This window comes from Carcharodon carcharias, chromosome 1, assembly GCF_017639515.1.
Source record: "Carcharodon carcharias isolate sCarCar2 chromosome 1, sCarCar2.pri, whole genome shotgun sequence".
Classification (NCBI taxonomy): domain Eukaryota; kingdom Metazoa; phylum Chordata; class Chondrichthyes; order Lamniformes; family Lamnidae; genus Carcharodon; species Carcharodon carcharias.
In genome coordinates this window covers 178,378,958-178,399,724 of record NC_054467.1, presented here as the reverse complement: position 1 = coordinate 178,399,724, position 20,767 = coordinate 178,378,958, and the positions used below count along the sequence as shown (strand labels likewise).

Below are 20,767 nucleotides of genomic sequence, written 5' to 3'. Positions count from 1 at the left end.
ACAGAAGATGGTGGAAATATTCAGGTAGCATACACCAGTTAGTCAATGCCTGTAAAGCTCACTAGGTGAGCAAAATCTACACGTTGATGTTCTGTATATAAAATGAAGATATCTGAGGTAAAACAAATTTAAAGCAGATTAAAAACCCTAGTCCAGCAGTTTACATCCCCGCATACTAAACTAAGTCAGGGAAGAAATAGCAGAGGCATTCATATCTATATAAAAACTGAACGGAAAAGTGAACAGTTCCAGAGGGAAGGCAGAAAGCTAATGTTATTCCTGTATTTTAAAAAAAAGGGAACAAAACTAGAAAACCATAGATCAATTAGCTTGTCAGTGGGAGGAAAGTCATTGAAACAAATGTAATAGAAAAACATCTAGGATCCAAAGAATATGATAAATAATAGCAACATTTCAAATGGAAAAATCATGCAGGGTACCATGAGCTTAGACAGTAGGTTCAATCGTATGCCCACACATACTTCTGGAATTGCTATACTAGTTGCATATGCCAAGGGCCAGAAGCCAAATGTAATACTTCATATGGATCAGAGAAGACTCATATTTGAGCGCTCCATTATGTTCTTGTTTTTCAGAAGGCATTTGATAAGGTGCCACATAAAAGGTTATTGCACAAGATAGGAGCTCACAGTATTGGGGGTAATGTATTAGCATGGATCGAGGATTGGTCAGCATACAGAAGACAGTCAGGATTAATGAGTCTTCTTGGAAAGATGTAACTAGTGGAGTGCTACAAGGATCAATCCTAGGGCCTCAATTATTTACTATCTATCTATACTGATGACTTGGAGGAGGGAACAGAGTCAAATGTATCCAAATTTGCTGATGATACAAAAATAGGCATGTTGTGATGAGGACATAAGGAATCTGCGAGGGGATATAGACAGGTTGAATGAGTGGGCAAAAACTTAGCAGATGGGAGTTTAATGTAGGAAAGTGTATGAGGTTATGCACTTTGGTAGGAAGAATCAAAAGGCAGACTATTATTTAAATGGGAGCCTCAAAAAAAAGTGCAGCACAGATGGATCTTGGTGTTCTTGTGCATGAAACACAATTAGCATGCAGGTGCAGCAAATAATTAAGGCAAATAGAATTTTGGCCTGTATTGCTAGGGGATTGGAGTTTAAAAATAGAGAAGTCTTGTTACAACTGTACAGGGTGTGATGAGACTACACCTGGAGTACTATATACAGTTTTGGTCCCCATATTTAAGAAAGGATGTACTGGCATTGGAGGTGGTTCAAAAGACAGTCACTCGGCTGATTCCTGGGATGAAGGGGTTGACTATCAAGAAAGGCTAAACAGGTTAGGTCTTCATTCATTAGAGTTTAGACAAACGAGGGGTGATCTTTTTGAAACGTACAAGATAGAGTAGGTGTTGAGAAGGAATCTCGAACTAGGGAGGACATTGTCCCCTTATTCTGTAACTCATTTAAAACTGAGATGTGAAGGAATTTCTTCTCGGAGTAGTGAATGTCTGGAATTCTCTACCTCAGAGAGCTGTGGAGGCTAGGTCACAAAGTATTTAGAGAGGAGGTAGAGATTTTTGAAATATTGGGGAGTTAAGGATTATGGAGGAGCTGGCACAAAAGAAGAGTTGAGGCCTAGGGCAGATCAGTCATGATCTAATTGAATGGCGGGCAGGCTTGAGGGGCCAAATGGCCTACTCCTGTTCCTATTTCTTATATTGTTATACATTGGAACAATTAACTCAAACAACACAACTGGCTACTGAACAATGCATTCAATTGCAATATACCACCATAAATTGTCAAAAAATAGTAATATTTATATTACTTAAAATTTCATCTCAATTATTCCAACATTGTAAATCAATGGTTCAGACAGTTTCTTCAGCACGTCCGAATTTTTACTAAATTCAGGACGCAATTTATTCCACAACAAAACCAAAGCAGGCTGTACATGTCTTAGTTTGGCACCCATCTGGAGATTTATCAAATTACTATCTCCTGCCAATGCAAGATGGTCGCCAATACCTGTCAGCACATCCGCAGAATCTAATGACATAATTTGCAGGTGACACAAATCCACCCTCAACCAGTGACAGCTTCTTTTCGGAATTTATAATGACCAAAGTAAAATCATTTTGATTTATGTTACAACTTATAGGAACTATTTCAAAACAAAAACAGAATTACCTGGAAAAACTCAGCAGGTCTTGTAGCATCGGCGGAGAAGAAAAGAGTTGACGTTGAGTCCTCATGACCCTTCGACAGAACTTGAGTGAGTCCAAGAAAGGGGTGAAATATAAGCTGGTTTAAGGTGTGTGTTGCGGGGGGGGTTTGGGTGGGGGGAGAGATAGAGAAATGAAGTGGAGGGGATTGGTGTGGTTGTAGGGACAAACAAGCAGTAATAGAAGCAGATCATCAAAAGATGTCACAAACAACAGAACAAAAGAACACATAGATGTTAAAGTTGGTGATATTACCTAAACGAATGTGCTAATTAAGAATGGATGGTAGGGCACTCAAGGTATAGCTCTAGTGGGGGTGGGGGGAGCATAACAGATTTAAAAATATTTTAAAATAATAGAAATAGGTGGGTAAAGAAAAATCTATATAATTTATTGGAAAAAACAAAGGGAAGGGGGAAACAGAAAGGGGGTGGGGATGGAGGAGGGAGCTCAAGACCTAAAGTTGTTGAATTCAATATTCAGTCCGGAAGGCTGTAAAGTGCCTAGTTGGAAGATGAGGTATTGTTCCTCCAGTTTGCGTTGGGCTTCAGCAGAACAATGCAGCAAGCCAAGGACAGACATATGGGCAAGAGAGCAGGGTGGAGTGTTAAAATGGCAAGCGACAGGGAGGTTTGGGTCTTTCTTGCGGACAGACCACAGGTGTTCTGCAAAGCGGTCGCCCAGTTTACGTTTGGTCTCTCCAATGTAGAGGAGACCGCATTGGGAGCAACGAATGCAGTAGACTAAGTTGGGGGAAATGCAAGTGAAATGCTGCCTCACTTGAAAGGAGTGTTTGGGCCCTTGGATGGTGAGGAGAGAGGAAATGAAGAGGCAGGTGTTGCATCTTTTGCGTGGGCATGGGGCGGTGCCATAGGAGGGGGTTGAGGAGTAGGGGGTGATGGAGGAGTGGACCAGGGTGTCCCGGAGCGAACGATCCCTACGGAATGCCGATGGGGGGTTGAAGGGAAGATGTGTTTGGCGGTGGCATCATGCTGGAGTTGGCGGAGGATGATCCTTTGAATGCGGAGGCTGGTGGGGTTATAAGTGAGGACAAGGGGGACCCTATCATGTTTCTGGGAGGGAGGAGAAGGCATGAGGGAGGATGCACAAGAGATGGGCCGGACACGGTTGAGGGCCCTGTCAACGACCGTGGGTGGAAAACCTCGCTTAAGGAAGAAGGAGGACATGTCAGAGGAACTGTTTTTGAAGGTAGCATCATCGGAACAGATGCGACGGAGGCAAAGGAACTGAGAGAACGGGATGGAGTCCTTACAGGAAGTGGGGTGTGAGGAGCTGTAGTCGAGGTAGCTGTGGGAGTCGGTAGGTTTGTAATGGATATTGGTGGACAGTCTATCACCAGAGATTGAGACAGAGAGGTCAAGGAAGGGAAGGGAAGTGTCAGAGATGGACCACGTGAAAATGATGGAGGGGTGGAGATTGGAAGCAAAATTAATAAATTTTTCCAAGTCCCGACGAGAGCATGAAGCGGCACCGAAGTAATCACCGATGTACCGGAGAAAGAGTTGTGGAAGGGGGCCGGAGTAGGACTGCAACAAGGAATGTTCCACATACCCCATAAAGAGACAGGCATAGCTGGGGCCCATGCGGGTACCCATAGCCACACCTTTTATTTGGAGGAAGTGAGAGGAGCCAAAGGAGAAATTGTTCAGTGTGAGAACAAGTTCAGCCAGACGGAGGAGAGTAGTGGTGGATGGGGATTGTTCGGGCCTCTGTTCGAGGAAGAAGCTAAGGGCCCTCAGACCATCCTGGTGGGGGATGGAGGTGTAGAGGGATTGGACGTCCATGGCGAAGAAGAAGCAGTTGGGGCCAGGGAACTGGAAATTGTTGATGTGACGTAAGGTGTCAGAGGAATCACGGATGTAGGTGGGAAGGGACTGAACAAGGGGAGAGAGAAGGGAGTCAAGATAACGAGAAATGAGTTCTGTGGGGCAGGAGCAAGCTGAGACGATCGGTCTACCGGGGCAGTTCTGTTTATGGATTTTGGGTAGGAGATAGAAGTGGGCCGTCCGAGGTTGGGCGACTATCAGGTTGGAAGCTGTGGGAGGAAGATCCCCAGAGGAGATGAGGTCAGTGACAGTCCTGGAAACAATAGCTTGATGTTCAGTGGTGGGGTCATGGTCCAGGGAGAGGTAGGAGGAAGTGTCTGCGAGTTGATGCTCAGTCTCCGCGAGGTAGAGGTCAGTGCGCCAGACAACAACAGCACCACCCTTGTCAGCGGGTTTGATGACAATGTCAGGGTTGGACCTGAGAGAATGGAGTGCAGTAAGTTCAGAGAGAGATTAGAGTGGGTGAGTGGAGCAGAGAAATTGAGACAACTAATGTCGTGCCGACAGTTCTCGAAGAGAAGGTAAGAATCCAGAGGGAGGGGTCCTTTACCTTTTTGTTTTTATTTTTTTGTTTTTATTTAGGAACTATTTCAAGATTTGAAGATCATTTATGGTAAGACTTGGAAATACCTGCATATACATTTGTATTCCACATGTGTTGTTGATATTAATACAGGATAGGCTCTTTTTGCAGCTGTCACATGCAACATATTTGCCAGCCTGATTTATTTTGTTTGTGATCAATTTCACTTAGAACCAGGCTCCAGAATATGTACAAACATGGATGTCAGTGCAGGAATAACTTACATAATGTTATATCATGGCAGGTGGTATTTGCCAGACTGACCCAACAAAGAGAAACTTGGCTATGCTACCACAACAAATACAAATGGAACATCATTACGAAAAGGTTTGTGTACTTAAGTCAAAAGTAGTGAGTCCACTACCACCTTTAGAGACTCGAAAGGTTAAATTAAAACATAAACATAAGAAAAGTTATACACAAGGTTAGTTATATAGTTAAACTTAGTCTTATAATAGCTCTCAGAAATATTTCTACTGAAGTAGACTAACGACTACAAACACCTTTCAGGCAACAGTCCAAATAAGATTCTTATTCTATAAAACATCCAGCAATATTACCACAAACACCTCCCTTACAGCAACAGTGGGTATTTCACAGCTTCTTTCTCCCTCTTACTCGAAAACGGAACTCCAAAGGCTTTTTACAAAATGCTTGGTTACTGGAACAACAAACTTCTCCAGGGTGGGTGGAGGTCTTTCCCACAAGTCTGTTTCACACAATCAGCTTTCAAGATTTCAGACGGCCATCCCCCACGAAGCTTTCCATCTTTCTATAAAGCATTTCTCTCTCCACAGATTTGTTTGTGAGCTTTCCATTCCTCTTAGTCATCCACAGCTGCCTGTGTCTGGCTCTGGGGTAGGTAATATAGTAATATCACCTCTCTCTGGAAAGTGTTACTTCATCTCTCTGAACTGCACTGAGTGTGTCAGCCAGGGCTGTGTTCAAGTCTCTGGCGTGGGACTTGGACAAGGGTGCCTTAACTCACTGAGGCAAGGAAAACACTTCAAATTTTATCGTAAAAGATTTATTTCATAGTTTAAAAGGAATGGATAGAGGGGTGAGGGTTTTTTTTTTAAAGCTTGCAAAGCAGTGCCACTGAGATCTGTACTGAAATCAGTCTGGGCAAAGTAAAAAATCATTTTGATGTTAAAACCTGTAGGAACTATTTCAAGATTTGAAAATAATTTATGGTAAGACTTAGAAAAACCTGCTTATACGTTTGTACTCCACATTTTTTTATTCATTCATAGGATGTGGGTTTTGCTTGCTGGGCCAGCATTTATTGCCCATCCCCAATTACCCTTGAGAAGGTGGTGTGAGCTGCCTTCTTGAACTACTGCAGTCTATGTGGTGTAGTTGCTAGTGCTGTTAGTAAGGGAGTTCCAGGATTTTGACACCCAGCGACAGTGAAGGAACGGCAATATATTTCCAAGTCAGGATGGTGAGTGACTTGGAGGGGAGCTTCCAAGTGGTGGTGTTCCCAACTACCTGCTATGCTTGTTCTTCTAGATGGTCGTGGTCATGGGTTTAGAAGGTGCTAAGGAGCCTTGGTAAATTCCTGCAGTGCATCTTGCAGATGGTACACATTGCTGCTACTGTGCATCAGTGGTGGAGGGAGTGAATATTTGTGGATATGGCGCCAATCAAGTATGCTGCTTTGTCCTGGATGGTGTCAAGCTTCGAGTGCTGTTGGAGCTGCATTCATCCAGGCAAGTGGGGAGTATTCCATCACACTCCAGACTCATGCCTTGTAGATGGTGAACAGGCTTTGGGGAGGCAGGAAGTGGGTTACTCATTGCATGATTCAGAGCTTCTGATCTACTCTTGTAACCAGCAGTATTTATACCGCTAGTCCAGTTCAGTTTCTAGTCAATGGTAGCCCCCAGGTTGTTGATCGTGCAGGATTCAGTGATGGTAATGCCATTGAACGTCAAGGGGTGATGGTTGGATTCTCTCTTGTTGGAGATGATCATTGCCTGACATGTGTGGTGCGAATATTACTTGCCACCTCAAGCCTGCATATTGTCCAGCTCTTGCTGCATTTGGACATGGACTGCTTCATTACCGGAGGACTCACGAATGGTGAACACTGCAATGTGCAAATCATCAGTGAACATCCCCACTTCTGACCTTATGATGGAAGGAAGGTCATTGATGAAGCAGCTGAAGATGGTTGGGCCGAGGACACTACCCTGAAGAACTCCTGTGATGATGTCCTGGAGCCGAGATGACTGACCAACAACCATCTTCCATCGTGCTAGATATGACTCCAACCAGCGGAGAGTTTTCCCCGATTCCCATTGACTCCAGTTTTGCTAGGGCCCCTTGATAACATACTCGGTCAAGTGCGGCCTTGAAGTCAAGGGCAGTCACTCTCACCTCAAGTTCAGCTCTTGCCTACGTTTGAGCCAAGGCTGTAAAGAGGTCAGGATCTGAGTGACCCTGGCAGAACCCAAACTGGGCATCAGTGAGCAGGTTATTGCAAAGCAAGTGCCGCTTGATAGCACTGTTGATGACCCCTTCCATTACTTTATTGATGATCGCGAGTAGACTGATGGGGTGGTAATTGGCCAGGTTGGATGTGTCTTTTTTGCGTATATGGCATATCTGGGCAAGTTTCCACATTGCCGGTAGATGCCAGTGTTATAACTACACTGGAACAGCCTGGCTAGGGACGTGGGAAGTTCTGGAGCACAAGTCTTCAGTGCTATTGCCAGAATATTGTCAGGGCCCATAGCCTTTGCACTATCCCATTCCTTCAGCCGTTTCTTGATATCATGTGGAGTGAATCGAATTGGCTGAAGACTGGCTGTGATGTTGGGGACCTCTGGAGGAGGTAGAGATGGATCATTCAGTTGGCACTTCTGGTTGAAGTAGCAAATGATTCAACCTTACTTTTGCACTGACGTGCTGGGCTCCTCCATCAATGAGGATAGGGATATTTGTGGACCCGCCTCGTCTAATGAGTTAATTGTCCACCACCATTCACAACTGGATGTGGCAAGGCTGTAGAGCTTAAACCAGATCCGTTGGTTGTGGGATCGCTTGCTGTTTGGCACGTAAGTAGTCTTGTGTTCACCAGGTTGATACCTCACTTTTAGAAATGCCTGCTTTTGCTCCTGGCATGCCCTCTTGCACTCTTCATTGAACCACAGTTGATCCCCTGGCTTGATGGTGATGACAGAGTGGGGGAAATGCCAGAATGTGTTCGAGTACAATTCTGCTGCTGCTGATGGCCTACAGTGCCTCATCGATACCTAGTCTTGAGTTGCTAGATCAGTTCAAAATCTATCCCATTTAGCACAGTGGTAGTGCCACACAACACAATGGAGGGCATTCTCAATGTGAAGGCAGGACTTAGTCTCCACAATGACTGTGCGGTGGACACTCCTACCGATACCGTCATGGACAGATGCATCTGCGCGAGGCAGGTTGGTGAGGATGAGGTCAAGTATGTTCTTCCCCTCTTGGTTCCTCCACCACCTGCTGCAGACCCAGTCTACCAGCTGTGTCATTTAGGGTTCTGCCAGCTTGGTCAGTAGTGGTGCTACCAAGCCACTCTTGGTGTTGGACCACCCAGACCACATTGTGCCCTTGCCACCCTCAGTGCTTCCTCCAAGTGGTGTTCAACATGGAGGAGCACTGATTCATCAGCTAACGAGGGTAGTACATGATAATCAGCAGGAAGTTTCCTTGCCCATGTCTGACCTGATGCCATGAGACTTCATGGGGTCCAGAGTCAATGTTGAGGATTCCCAGAGCACCTCCCTCCAACTGTATAGCACTGTGCCACCACCTCTGCTGAACCGGTCCTGCCAGTGGGATAGGACATACCCCGGGATGGTAGTGGTGGTGCCTGGAGCATTATCTGCATGGTATGATTCCGTGAGGATGACTATGTCAGACTGTTGCTTGACTAGTCTGTGAGACAGCTCTCCCAATTTTGGCACAAGCCCCCAAATTTTGCAAAGAGGACTTTGCAGGGTTGACAGGGCTGAGATTGCCATTGTCGTTGCTGGTGCATAGTTCAATGGCACGTGGTCCGTCCAGTTTCATTCCTTTTTCATTTCCTGTGCATTGTTCATATCACTGCAGGGCAGGCTCTTTTTTCAGCTGTTACACGTAACATATTTGGCACACTGATTTATTTCATTTGCCATCAATCTCAGTTAAAACCAGGCTTTAATGCTTAAGAATTGGACACAAGGAAAATCATATCAAAAGTAACTAATAGCAAGTTGGGGGATGGGGCTGGTGAGGTAGCACTTGGAATAAAGAAAGTGAAAGCAAGTGTACCTATTAAAGATGAGAGTGTAAGAATGAAACAAAGTGTGAGCTTGGTACAGGTGCATAAAATCGCAGAAGAGTGAGTGAGGCAGGGGCTGGGTTTTATACATGGGAGAGCACGGAGAGTGGCGAGAGTACATTCTGAAAAGGTGAGAGTGGGGAGGGGTCAGGGTTTTTATACACAGGGACAGTGAATACAAAAGAGGGGGATGAATTTGTACAAACCATTGATTAGACTGCAGCTGAAATAACATATGCTATTCTGGACACCCCATTGTAGGGAGGATATTAGAGCCATAGGACTAAGATAGTGAAGGTTCACTGGAATGGGCCAAATATGGAAGATTATAATGATGGAGAAAGGCCTGAAAAATTAGAGATTCTTTTCATCTGATCAGAGGAAGGGGCAGAAGCAGGGAATGTGAAATCTGAGGTTTTCAAAATTAGAGAAATTAAATTGAGAAGTTCAATAGCAAGAGGTTGTTTCAGTAACTAAGGACACATTGAGGATTATCACTAATTAGTTAATCAATAACTAGGGACACAGATTGAGGATTCATAATGAGGTAATTCGATATTTAGATAATCATAATAAAATTATGTTGAATTTGCCTGATTGTGTGAAAGGGAAATCATGTTTGACAAATTTTAGATTTATATTATAAATTAAATTTATAAAGACACAAAAGATTCACAAGAACTGTACCAGGGATAAGGAACTTCAGCTGCCTAAAAAGGAGAAATTGGGACTTTTCTCATTGAAGCAGAGAAGGTTGCGAGGAGATTTGGTAGAGATATCCAAAATAATGTGGGGGCGAGTCAGAGTAGATAGGGAGAAACTGTTCCCATTGGTGCAATGATCAAGAACCAAAGGATACCAATTTAAGGTGATTGGTAAAAGAAACAATGGTGACATGAGAAAAAATGTTTTAGTGCAACGAATGGTTAGGATCCGGAAGGCACTGACTGCGAGTCTGATGGAGGCATTTTCAATCATTGCTTTGGAAAGGAAATTGGATCATTATCTGAAGAGAAAAAAATTACAAGCCTACTGGTATGAGGTGAGGTGATGTGCTGAGGTAACTTTTTCTTGCTGAGAGCCAGCATAGACTCAATGGGCCAAATGGCCGCCTCCTGTGCTGTAAACATTCTATGATATGTTCTCCCTTTTGATTTGTAAATCCCATTGTTTCAACCTTAATTTGGAAGTTACTTTTCCAAGAATATAAAAATCTTTCATGTTGTCATTGTGGTCAGCACTTCTGAGAAATACAAACTTAACATTGCCTTAGTTATCTTTCCAGTTGTAGACATCTCATCATGTCCCTTTGAAAGTCAAACAACCCCTCAATTTATCTAAAAATGCAAATTCCATTCACATAGTGTCTGCTGTGACTTCATCCCAGTTTACCCATTTCCATTTCAAATGCTTGTTTGACACCAAATGCCTTTTGATGACTCAAATCTTGCAGTCTGACTACCTGCAGTTTAATTAAACTAGGCACACACACAAACATAGATACACACAGTCCCCATAAGGCTGTTTCAGTATCCCACAGTATTAAGGAAAATATGATATTGCCTTTAAAAATAGAACATAACTAGGAGTAGGCCACTTGGCCCCTTGACCCTGCTTCGCCAGTCAGTCGGTAAGATCATGGCTTTCACACTATTTTTCTGCCTGCCCCACATAACCCTTGACACTGAAGAGGCATATCAGGATGCATCATGGGATTACCCAGGCTTGGCCAAGTTGCAGATACAAGTTAAAAAGGGCTTGTAGTTAAAAAAAACTAGCATGAATAGCTTCTGGGCCTGGCCAGATGGTCATAATGACTCGCCTATGGGTCAGTCCATGATAAAAATAAAGGAATGTGACCTTTGGGTCAGGATAAAATAAGATGAAGTTATATTGTAATAAACTGATAGCTTGACCTCAGGGTCAGAATATACAGATGACTTGATACAGCAGCAAAAAATCAGGTTTGATAAGCAAAGTTTGTGTTTTGGAATGAACTGTGTACATTGTTCAACAAAAGGTCAAGTCATTCTGTGATTGTTTTACAAATGCCTCCGGGACTGCAGAGATGATGAACAGGTCATTCCATGTTTATCTTATAAACTCAGTTGTAATTAAGGACTTAACAATTAGACATACAAGATAAGAACATTGAGAGTTAATGATGAGTTATCCCAAAGATGGTACATATAAATCACAGAGACTGTGCAACTTTGAATTGCCTTTTTGAGCATTCTGAAAAAGCATTTCCCATGTGTGCACACTAGTACTAAATAACTACTGCTGAATCTACCTACAATCAACTCTGTGTCAAGTGTTTTTAGCTACTCCATAACAACTCCCTTTTAGATCGAAATTCTATCTAACTCAGCCTTGAATATATCCAATGATCCTGCCTCCACTGCTGTCTGGGGTGGAGAATTCCAAAGATTCATCACACACATAACAAATTCCTCCTCATCTCTATATTAGATGGGAACCCCCATTTTTAAGCTGTGTCCCCTAGCTCTAGATTCCCCCAGAGGGGAACATTCTCTCAGCATCTATCCTGCCAAGCCCCCTCAGAATTTTGTTTCAATAAGATCACCTCTCTAAACTCCAACTGAATGAAGGCCCAACCTTTCCTCATAAGACAACCCCTCTTCATCTTAGGAATCAAACTCGTGAACCTTCTCTGAACTGCTTCCAATGCAATTATTTCCCTCCTTAAATGAGAGCAAAACTGTACACAACACAAAGTATGATCTCACCAATGCCATGTGGCAAGACTTCCTTACTTTTATACTCCAATCCTCTTGCAATAAAGGCATTTGCCTTCCTAATTACTTGCTGTACCTGCATGCTAACTTTTTTTGTGATTGACATACAAGAGAGCCCCAGGTCCCACAGCATTCCACAGTTTCACCATTTAGAAATATTCTGCTTTTCTTCCCACCATGGTGGATAGTGTCACATATTCCCATGTTATACTCCATCTACCAATTTTTTGCCCACTCAACCTATCTTCATTCCTTTCCAGACTGAGTGTCCACCTCACAACCTGCTTTCCCACCTGTTTTTTATATCAGCAGCAAATTTGGCTACATTATATTCAGTACTTCATCCAAGTCAATAACACATAATAAATCGTTGAGGCCCCAGCACTGATCCTTGTGGCATCTGACTAGTTTCAGGTTGGTAAACGATCCATTTATCTCAACTTTGTTGCCTGTTAGTCAGCCAATCATCTATCCATGTTAATAAGCTACCCCCAACACCATGAGCTCTTATCTGTGCAGCAACCTTTTATGTGGCACATCAAATGCCTTTTGGAAATCCAAACATACATCTAATGATTATCCTTTACCCACGCTGCTTGTTACATCCTCAAAGAACTCAAATTTGTGAAACACCATTTTCCTTTCGTAAAATCATGACAAATCTCTGATCGTAGTATGATTTTCTAAATGCCCTGCAAGTACTTCTGTAACAATGGATTCTAGCATTTTCCCAATGATAGATGTTAAGCTAATTGGCCAGTAGTTTCCTGTTTTTTGTCTCTCTCCTTTCTTGAATACGGGTTTTACATGTGTGGTTTTTCCAATCTGCTGGGACTCTTCCAGAATATAGGAAATTTTGGAAGATAACAACCAATGCATCTACCATCTTTGCAGCTACTCCCTTTAAGACCCTGGGATACAGGAAACTGGTCCAGGGGACTTGACAGCCTTTAGACCAATAGTTTTCCTAGTACTTTTTGACAGTTAGTTCCTCCCTCCCTTTTGTCCCTTGACTTTATACCATTCTTGGGATGCTTTGTGTCTTTCACTGTGACAAAGAATGCAAAATACTTGTTCAAATTCTCTACCATTTCCTTGTTTTCCCATTATTAATTCTCCAGTCTCATCCTCTAAAAGCTCAACACTTATTTCAGCTACTCTCTTCCTTTACAATTGTAGAAACTTTTCCCAGTCTCCTAGCCTAGCATGAATCTTGGCAGCATATTAGGCCTTTTCTTTCAATTTGATACCATCCTTGATTTCCTCTGTTAGCCACAAATGGGGCATCCTTCTCCTAGAGTCTTTCTTTCTCACTGGAAGGTTTGTATATGTATATAATGGAAGTGATTTGAAGTTAGTGCTACTCAAGCTCTTTTCAACAGATGTCCAGAACTCCTTGCTCTTTTTCCCCCTCCCTCAACCCAGGGTTTTTAAACACAACCTTATACTTCCAACTGCCAGCAGTGACCACCAAAGATGTGGATTAAAAGCTGGAACTAACTTCATTTGTTCAGTGATCACAACTAGCTACTATGGCATCTGGACTAATCCAATCAGTATTTAAAAATTTTTTTTAAAGCCTTCGCCCTCCGATTTTCTGCATTTTTACCATTAGCTATTAATGATTTCAATGAAATTTCAAACAATTCAAGCCACAATCCTATCATTTACAACCTACCTTTTCCGGAACAGTCCGATTGCAAGAGTACAAAATTAACATGTCAAAACTTCTCAATTTCAATCTCCAGGACAGACCATAAGACATAGTAGACCATTCAGCCCATCGAGTCTGCTCCACCATTCAATGAAATCATTGCTGATTTGATAATCTTCAACTCCACAGAACTGCCTTTTCCCCAAAACCCTTGATTCTCTTACTGATTAAAAACCATCTATCTCCACCTTGAATATACTTACCGACCCAGTCTCTACAGCTCTCTGCAGTAAAGAGTTCCACAGATTAACAACCCCCAGAGAAAAAAAATTCCTTATCTGTTTTAAATGGGTGACCCCTTACTCTGAGATTATGCCCTCTGGTCCTAGACTCTTCCACAAAGGGAAACAACCTCTCAGCATCTACCCTGTCAAGCCCCCTAAGAATCTTATATGTTTCAATAAGGTTGCCACTCATTCTTCTAAACTCCAATGAGTACAGGCCTAAACTACTCAACCTCTCCTCAAGAAGATCCCTCCATACCCAGGATCAACCTAGTGAACCTTGTCTGGACTGCCTACAATGCCAGTATACCTTTTCTTAGATAAGGGGACCAAAACTGTTCACAGTATTCTAGGTGTGGTCTAACTAGTGCCTTGTATAGTTTTAGCAAGACTTCCCCATTTTATATACTCCATTCCCTTTGAAATAAAGGCCAACTTTCCATTTGCCTTTCTCATTACCTGCTGAACTTGTATGTTAGTATTTTAGGATTCATGCATGAGGAACCCCAAATCCCTCTTTGCTGTAGCTTTCTTCAGTCTTCCTCCATTTAAGTAATATTCAGCTCCTCTATTCTTCCTGCCAAAGTGCATAACCTCACATTTTCCCACATTATATTCCATCTGCCAAGCTTTTGCCCACTCACTTAACCTGTTTATATCCCTCTGTAGACTGTCATCCTCACCACTTCCCACCTTTTTTTTTGTATCATCCGCAAACTTGGCGATAATACATTCAGTTCCCTCACCCAACTCATTAATAGATATTGTAAATAATTGTTACAGGTTGTCATCCTAATGCCCCCCTTATCCCAACTCTGTCTATTAGTTCCAAATTATAGTTACGATTACTGGCTTGTGCTACTTTGGAACCACTACAAAGCAGAAACAGTGTAACTCAAGTTGGTGTGTATAGCAGGACATCAAATGGACACACATTAGGATGTCAGACTAAGAAAAGCAACGCCCAGCAAGTTATATTTAGTTGTGCTAACAGTTCCGTATTCAAAGGTTTCTTCCTTAAAAGTTCAGCCGGGCGCGCACAAATCTAAAAGTCATCCTTAAACCAACGATCATACTTTTGTACACACTCTAGATCAGAAGCCAACCGTGGAATTAATTTCAAAGTCAAGAAACCAAAGAAAGATTGTGTAAATGTGCACTTTGCGACTACTGAACGCACAAGACCGAACCAATTGTACAACGATATAAACAGCACAACTTCTAAACAGGTACGGGAAAGCCTATCTTGACCTCTAAGCTTGGGGGCCGGCGGGGGTGTGGTTAACGTTTTTTCTGCTGTATCCGCATAAATTTCAATTCCAATAAGCTTTAAATTTAAGGTCTGGTTTACTTTGCCTATTATAATCCCAAGTAGTGAGGAGTGTTACCTAGTGGCAATGAGCTTCTTCAAAAGTCACCGGGAATAGGGGAGGGAGAAAGGAAAAATAAAAATACCTGGAAAATCTCAGCAGGTCTGGCAGCATCGGCGGAGAAAAGTCGACGCTTCGAGTCCTCATTACCCTTTTTTTTTCTCTGCCGATGCTGCCAGACCTGCTGAGTTTTTCCAGGTATTTTTATTTTTGTTTTGGATTTCCAGCATCCGCAGTTTTGTTTTTATCTCTGAGGGAGAAAGGAAAACTGATCAAAAACAAATTTAACCCTGTCTGGCCCTATAACTAAAGTGGTCGCTGGAACGTGATTCGGGTGGGTATCCGTCTGATTTTACTCCGGCTAACTTAGTGACACAGAACCCAAATGCGCTAGGATGAGGAAGGTGAACTTGCTCATCATATTGCCAAATGAAAATCGCTACTTGAGAAAGCAAAAGTTTCTGTATTACTGAAGCAAGAAATGTTTCTGTCTGCTCCAGAGGCTGACCTACTCCCTCCCCTACCTCACCCTTGGTTTCAATGGGATTTGCAGAATTGCTATTTCTCTATATGATTAAGACTTAAGCAGTAGCTATGCACCCCCCACCCGGGCTGAAAGCAGCTGGTGCCCAGCCTCTCACCTGGTTCCAGGTTCCCCAAGGTTCCAACCCCGGCAAGCGCGGGTCCAGCCCGACCACCCGCTCCGTCTACGCAGGCGCAGCTCAATGCCCCTGCCGACGTCAGTAGAACTACTATTCCCAGAAGGCTTTTCTGCCTAGACAGCTGCCAACAAATTGTCGCTTAAAAGTGTCGCAGTCTGGTTTAACAAAAATTTTAAAAAAGCCGTTTTTCCGCCTGTTAGCATTTTGCTGCCTTCCCTGTAAAAGTTTCCAGTGAAGCCGGCTCCCGGCAGGATCCTCAAGGTCACGTGCGGGACGGAGACCGGTTCCTTTACGGGCCCTGCCGAGGCATCACGTGGTGTCTGTCTGGACTGAGCTCAGCGTCAATCATAGAATGGTTACCTCTTATGTTGTAACCATTCTATGGTTCACAGAGCTCAGGCCAGACAGACATCACGTGAAGCCTCGGCAGGGACCGGAAAGGAACCGGTCTCTGTCTCGCACGTGACCTTGAGGGTCCTGAATTTTGCCCACGCTTGCTCTCTGGAAGAGCAACTCAGCTCGTTCCACTCTGCCTTTTCTCATAGTGTTGCATTATTTTTCTCTTCAGATAATTATCCAATTACATATTTTGAAAACTGATTGAATCTGCCTCCACCAAACACTGTGGCAGTGCATTGCATATCCTAACAGCTCACTGCGTAAAAAAACTCCTTGTCATCCCCATTGGTTCTTTTGGCTTATCAACCTTTCTGCCAATGGTGAACACTTGCTCCCCATCTCCTCTGTCCAGACTACTCATCATTTTCAACACCTTTATCAAATCCTCTATCAATTTTCTCTTCTATAAAAAGAATAGCCCAATTTCACCAATCTATCCATGTAACTAAAGTACCTGGAACCATCAACTTCAACAACTCATCGACACCAACGCCCAACCAGGACCCTCCACCCCTGCCCGTCCCTCTGTCCCCAACCCGTTTTCCAATCCCAGCCCCGGCCGTGTATTCAGCATAACCCCGACCTTCCCCTCTCTGATGCTGAACGTTCAGTGCTCAGCAAAGGACTCAGTTTCATACCCTTACACCTTAATCTCAATGAATTTCGGGCTCGGTACAATGCTGAACTCTTCTTCCGCTGCCTTCGTCTCCATGCTCACTTCTTTGAGCAGGAGTCCTCTCCCTGTTCAACAGATCCTTTTACCCGCATCCAATATTCTCCCTCCACCTGGACCACTCTCTCTGGATTCTTACCTTCTGTTGATCTTTTCATTGAGATCTGCCGGCTTGACATCAGTCATCTTAATTTCTCTGTTCCTCTCACCCTCTCTAACCTGTCTCTCTCTGAACTTGCTGCGCTCCGTTTTCTCAGGTCCAACCCTGACATTGTCATCAAACCTGCTGACAAGGGTGGTGCTGTTGTTAATTGGGGCACTGACCTCTACCTCGCAGAGGCTGAGCATCAACTCACAGACACTTCCTCCTACCACCCCATGGACCATGACCCCACCACTGAACATCAAGCCATTGTTTCCAGGACTGTCACTGACCTCATCTCCTCTGAAGATCTTCCTTCCACAGCTTCCAACCTCATAGTATTCCAACCTCAGAGCTTCTACCTCTTACCCAAAATCCACAAACAGGTCTGTCCCAGCAGATCGATCGTGTCAGCCTGTTCCTGCCCCAGGGAACGCATTTCTTGCTATCTTGACTCCATTCTCTCTCCCCTTGTCCAGTCCCTTCCCACCTACATCCGTGATTCCTCTGACACCTTACGTCACATCAACAATTTCCAGTTCCCCGACTCCAACTGCCTCCTCTTCACCATGGACATCCAATCCCTCTACACCTCCATCCCCCACCGGGATGGTCTGAGGGCTCTCCACTTCTTCCTCGAACAGAGGCCCAAAAAATCCCCATCCACCACTACTCTCCTCCATCCGGCTGAGCTTGTTCTCTCACTGAACAATTTCTCCTTAAACTCCTCCAACTTCCTCCAAATAAAAGGTGGGGCATGGGCCCCAGTTATGCTTGCCTCTTTATGGGGTATGTGGAACATTCCTTATTCCAGTCCTACTATGGCCTCTTCCCACAACTCTTTTTCCGGTACATCGATAACTACTTCGGTGCAGCTTCATACTCTCGTCTGGACCTGGAAAAATTTGTTAATTTTGCTTCCAATTTCCACCCCTCCATCATTTTCACATGGTCCATCTCTGACACTTCCCTTCCCTTCCTTGACCTCTCTGTCTCAATTTCTGGTGATAGACTGTCCACCAATATTCATTACAAGCCTACCGACTCCCACAGCTCCCTTGACTACAGCTCCTCACACCCCGCTTCCTGTAAGGACTCCATCTCATTCCCTCAGTTCCTTCGCCTCCATTGCATCTGTTCTGATGATGCCACTTTCAAAAGCAGTTCCTCTGACATGTCTTCCTTCTTCCTTAACTAAGGTTTTCCACCCACGGTGGATGACAGGGCCCTCAACCGTGTCCAGTCCATCTCATGCCCATCGCCCTCACACATTCCTCTTCCTCCCAGAACCATAATAAGGTCCCCCTTGTCCTCACTTATCACCCCACCAGCCTCTGCATTCAAAGGATCATCCTCTGCTATTTCCGCCAACTCCAGCATGATGCCACCACCAAACACATCTTCCATTCACACCTCCGGCGGCATTCCACAGGGTTTGTTGTTTCCGAGACACCCTGGTCCACTCCTCCAAAACCCCCTACACCTCAACACCCTCCCATGGCACCTTGCCATGCAACCGCAGAAGGTGCAATAGCTGCCCCTATACTTCCCCTCTCCTCATCATCCAAAGGCCCAAACACTCCTTTCAAGTGAAGCAGCATTTCACTTGCACTTCCCTCAATTTAGTCTACTGCATTCACTGTTCCCAATGTAGTTTCCTCTACATTGGAGAGACCAAATGCAAAATGGGTGACCGCTTTGCAGAACACCTTCAGTCTGTCCACAAGCATGACCCAGACCTCCCTGTCACTTGCCATTTCAACATTCCACCCTGCTCTCATGCCCATATGTCTGTCCTTGGCTTGCTGCAATGTTCCAGTGAAGCTCAGCGCAAACTGGAGGAACAGCACCTCATCTTCTGACTAGGCACTTTACAGCCTTCCGGACTGAATATTGAGTTCAACAACTTTAGATCATGAACTCTCTCCTCCATCCCCAACCCCTTTCCGATCCCCCTTTTTTCCAATAACTTATATAGAAGTTTCTTTTCCCACCTATTTCCATTATTTTTAAATGTATCTCCATCCATTATTTTATCTCTACCTTTTAGCCTATTTCGATCCCTTCCCCCCACCCCAGCCCCACTAGGGCTATCTGTACGTTGCTCGTCCTGCTTTCTACCCTTAATGTCACCTATTAGCACATTTCTTAGCTGTTATCACCACCATCAACACTTCTTTGTCCTTTTGTCTATGACATCTTTTGACAATCTCCACTTATCACTGGCCCTTTATCCAGCTCTACTTGTCCCACCCCCCCTTAAACCAGTTTATATTTCACCTCTCTTCTATTTTTCCTTAGCTCTGTTGAGGACTCGAAACGTTAACTGTATTCCTCTCCACAGATGCTGTCAGACCTGCTGAGTTTTTCCAGGTATTTTTATTTTTGTTTTTGTCCCTGGAACCATTCTTGTCAATCTTTTTCTCTACTCTAATGCCTTCATGTCCTTCCTAAAGTGTGGTGCCAATATTCCAGTACAGGCTGACACGGAGATTTATAAAGCTTCGTCATAACTTCCTTGCTTTTGCACAGTATGTCCATCTTCAGCTGCTTCATCAATGACCTTCCTTCCATCATAAGGTCAGAAGCAGGGATGTTCACTGATGATTGTACAATGTTCAGTACTATTTGCTACTCCTCAAATACTGAAGCAGCGCATGTCCATATGCAGCAAGACCTAGACAACATTCAGTCTTGGACTGATAAGTGGCAAGCAACATTTGCGCCACACAAATGCTAGGCAATGACCATTTCCAACAAGAGTGAATCTAACCATCTCCCCTTGACATTCAATGGCATTCCCATCACTGAATTCTCCACTTTCACCATCTTGGAGGTTAACATTGACCCGAAACTGAACTGGACTAGCCATATAAATACTCTGACTACAAGAGCAGGTCAGAGGCTGGAAATTCTGCGGTGAGTAGCTCACCTCCTGACTACCCGAAGGCTGTCCACCATCTACAAGGCACAAGTCAGGAGCGTGATCGAATACTCTGGGATGGGTGCAATTCGAACAACACTCAAGAAGCTCAACACCATCCAAAACAAAGCAGTCCACTTGATTGGCACCCCACCCACAACCTTAAACATTCACTCCCTCTATCACCAGTGCACAAGATGAACTGCAGCAACTCACCAAGGCTCCGTTGACAGCACTTTCCAAACCGCTGCCACCTAGAAGGACAATTAGGGGCAGCAGATGCATGGGAACAGTATCACTTGCAAGTTCCACTACAAGCCACACACGATTCTGACTTGGAACTATATAACTGTTGCTGGGTCAAAATCCTGGAATTCTCTTCCTAACAGCAGTGTGTGTGTACCTACACCACATGGAGTGGTTCAAGAGGGTGGCTCACCACCACCTTTTCAAGGGCAATTAGGGATGGTCAATAACTGCTGGCATTGCTAGCGTCATCCGCATCCTACAAAAGAAAAATAATAAAAATGCTTCTATTTATAAAAACACGAACCCTTTCTTTTAGCTTTTAACCACTTTCTCAATCTCTCCCTGACACATATAACAATTTGTGCAAATATACCTCCAGGTCTCTACTCCTGCACCCCTTTTAGAATTGTGCCCTTGAGGCAAAAACAAAAAGGGTGGAACTTAGAACAATCACTATCACTGGAGAAAATGTAGCAAGAATATTAATGGGGCTTAAAAAGTTGACAAATTCCCTGGACCTGATGTCTTAAAAGAAGTGAGTGCAGAAAAAGTGGATGCATTGTTTGTAATCTTCCAAAATTCGCTAGATTCTGGAAAGGCGCCAAAGGGAAATAGTGTTTGACAAATTTATTCATGTTCTTTGAGGATGTAATAAGCAGAGTGAAAGGAAAACCAGTAGATGTGGTGTATTTTGATTT

General features: G+C 43.9%; 2 protein-coding genes across 4 annotated transcripts in view; one reads left to right on the top strand and one right to left on the bottom strand.

The window, feature by feature from the left end:
• The window catches only part of slc38a9 (solute carrier family 38 member 9), an 83,393-nt gene extending 67,626 nt beyond the window's left edge, over positions 1-15,767 (bottom strand). For all 3 annotated transcript variants that reach the window (XM_041194392.1, XM_041194628.1, XM_041194706.1), the window contains exon 1: positions 15,663-15,767. The gene's annotated coding sequence lies outside the window, so the exon portion shown is untranslated. The remainder of the gene's footprint in view (positions 1-15,662) is intronic.
• Positions 14,728-20,767, top strand: part of ddx4 (DEAD (Asp-Glu-Ala-Asp) box polypeptide 4) — a 172,938-nt gene continuing 166,898 nt past the window's right edge. The window contains exon 1 of the mRNA XM_041193870.1: positions 14,728-14,880. The gene's annotated coding sequence lies outside the window, so the exon portion shown is untranslated. The remainder of the gene's footprint in view (positions 14,881-20,767) is intronic.